We start from the raw sequence: 3,042 nt of genomic DNA, 5'->3' as shown, positions 1-3,042 counted from the left end.
CAAGCCAGAACGTTCCTGGTCAGATGCCCTTAACCCCCCATGGAAATCCCCCTTGGAACAGAGCTGTCTCCAAAAGCACCCATCAGCCCAAAGCTCACTGACAGGAAGTCCTACGTTTCTTTTTGATCACGATGCTCTCTCTTATGCAAATCTTCCATGAAAGCTAATCACTGTCACTCTGTACCCTACTCTTATCCCTTGGAGCCTCAATTTTATTTTATTACTAATGTTGTGTTTTTTTGTTGTTGTTGTTGTTTTTTGTTTTTTTTTGTATAATGAAATCTTCACAAAATCCATGTTGCCAAATATATTAATAAGCTTTTCCTTTTAAGTGGGGCATATTTGTGAGCCCTCAGATTCTCCCAGTATACCCACTTCTAGCCCCTTTGTAGGAGGGGCAGCCCTAAGCCCAGCACAGGGCCAGCAGCCTGGCTGGGAGGGGGATCCTCAGGACCAAGTGCAGTCCGGCTCCTGACAGCCACTTTGAGGAAGCCCAGAGCCTCCCCTGAGAAGGGGTCCTCCCCCAGGTAAGAACCACTTTCCGTGCACGTGGTAACAAAGCCTCGATGCCCATCTGGGATAACCTGGGTTTAAACGCTCAGGGCTCCTGGGGTGAGAACCACCCTTTTGTCAAACTCCCAGGGGCAAATGATGGCAGTTTACTTGAGAGGAAGAAGGTAAAAACTCTTTTCCCCTTTCCCTTTATATTTGGTTTCCTTTCTCTTTTCCAATTTCCTTCCTTCCCTCTCTCATTTCTTCTCACCCTTCCTGACTCCTTTCCTTACTTGTGTTATTGTTTCTTTCTCATTTCTTCCCTTTTTTTAAGTAGAGCCCATGATTCAAATAAAATTTCATTTCTTAACTAAATATGCAAAATGATTCAACACAACCACTCTGATTAATGCAGCAAAATGATCCAACATAACTGCTCTGATTAATGCAGTGAGAGGCACCCACTCAGTTTCCCCCCTTTCAAGGTACTCCCCCCACTGCAGGGTGCTCACCACACCTGTATACATGCACGAACATATCTAAATGCACACACATGCACATGAACACACACACATATAGTACATGAACACACATGCTCACATTCACGTGAACACACGTGTGCACACACATGAACAGACACACACGCATCCCCACTGTCCCGTGGGCCTTGTGAGACCTCTAAAGGAACTAGGGACGCTTGAAGTCTAATCTGAAACCAGTGTTTTCGTGCATTTTGAAGACACTTCTAGGGTCATACCCACTTGGATTTTGGATACAGAACTTCAGATGAACTGGTTTCAAGCTGGGTAACCTGCTCTCCATTAATGGAATCCACTTTCCCCTTAAACTTAAAAAGCAAAATCCACACATAGCCACAGCTCCCTCTTCCCAGGTCCACGAGACAGGCCGGCACTGCACGGAAGCCCACAGTGGTGTGGTCCTTGGCAAGGGCTCAGCCTTGTGATGATTCTCAAGGGGTTCACAGGCTGACGTGGGAAGCCCGAGGGGTGCCTGGTGGACGGGGCTGTAGAATAAGGCTGGATCGACCTGCCCTCTCACACTGGCCCTTGGCACTGAGCCGAGGAAGATGAGTGTTGAGGGCAGCACACCCTCCTGCACCGGAGCCCCAGGGACACTGCTGGTCACCAGGACCAGGTCACACAGAGAAATTGGGTCTCCCCGTTTGTGTTTAAAAGCTGCAGCTCCAGCCATTAAAAACCTCGCCCGCCGGGCCGCGGCTCTGCCGCCCTCGGACTTTGAATATGTCGGGGGTCGCCCTCAGCAGACTCGCCCAGGAGAGGAAAGCTTGGAGAAAAGACCACCCATTTGGTTTTGTAGCTGTCCCAACAAAAAAAAAAACCCGACGGCACGATGAACCTCGTGAACTAGGAGTGTGCCATTCCAGGGAAGAAAGGGACCCCTTGGGAAGGAGGCTTGTTTAAACTACGCGTACTCTTCAAAGGTGACTATCGTTCCTCACCTCCGAAATGCACATTTGAACCAGCATTATTTCACCCGAACGTGTACCCTTCGGGCACTGTGTCCATCCTCGAGGAAGTCAAGGACTGGAGGCCAGCCATCACAATTAAGCAGATCTTATTAGGAATACAGGGACTTCTAAATGAACCAAATATTCAAGGTCCCGCTCAAGCAGAGGCCTACACAATTTACTGCCAAAAAAGAGTGGAATGTGAGAAAAGGGTTCGAGCACAAGCCAAGAAGTTTGCACCCTCGTAAGCAGCGACCTGTGGCAACATCAAAAGGAAGGGATTGCTTTGGCAAGAACTTGTTTACAACATCTGCAGATCTAGCTTTGCTCTATTCAATTACTAGTCATCTAGGGGAGGTGGGCGGGCGCCATTTTCCGTTTCCGCCACTGGTACACAGTTCTCCACTTGCTGAATGCCCAGTTTTTCATACAGGGTCTCTTCCTTCAGTCTTTTGTATTTTGGTTGTTATGTAAAACTTGCTTTGATTTTAATATTGATTTCAGTATTTCAACTGCTGTAAAATGATAAACTTTTATACTTCAATGAGTCCCTGAGGAGCTAGTTCCCTTTGCTCGCGGGTGCAGCATGCTTCCCCTGTCAGAGCTACCCTACCCTCCAGCTGGCTGTAAGAACAGGAAATCAGCCTGTTCCCTTCCCTCGTGCCTCTGTCCTCTCCTCGCCGCAGAACCTGGGTTGTGTTGCTATAAGCCTCAGATCCAAAGTCAGCCAGCCTCTTGTTTTCGCATCACTTCCTTTGTGTTTATATGGCGTTTTGTCTGTGTTGATGTTTAGAGTAAATAAACTGTTTATATTTAAAAAATATATTTTAAAAAAATAAAAATAAAAATGCTGCGTCAAACATCCGCAGAGACCGTCTTTCACATTCTGTCTGCACGTCAGGGAACAGGTGGCCCCATGCTGAAGGCAAGTCGGATCCTCGTCCATTAGGCTGTGTTTTAAAACAATTTGCATAATTTGCAGAAAAGCAACTTAAGCTTTCGTTATAATTTCACAAGCATATGCGGGCTCTGGATCTGACCTAGAGCAAGGAGTCTTGGAC

At 47.2% G+C, this 3,042-nt stretch overlaps 1 pseudogene across 1 annotated transcript; it reads left to right on the top strand.

Annotated features, from left to right (window-relative positions):
- The first annotated feature begins 1,729 nt into the window (after positions 1-1,729).
- Positions 1,730-2,809, top strand: LOC311625119 (SUMO-conjugating enzyme UBC9-like; annotated as a pseudogene). The gene has a single exon. The product of its transcript is annotated as an SUMO-conjugating enzyme UBC9-like (transcript).
- The last annotated feature ends 233 nt before the right edge of the window (positions 2,810-3,042 follow it).

This window comes from Pipistrellus hanaki (genome assembly GCF_964339955.1).
Source record: "Pipistrellus hanaki genome assembly, chromosome: 6".
In the NCBI taxonomy this organism is placed as follows: Eukaryota; Metazoa; Chordata; class Mammalia; order Chiroptera; family Vespertilionidae; genus Pipistrellus; species Pipistrellus hanaki.
This window is presented reverse-complemented; position numbering and strand designations above follow the sequence as displayed.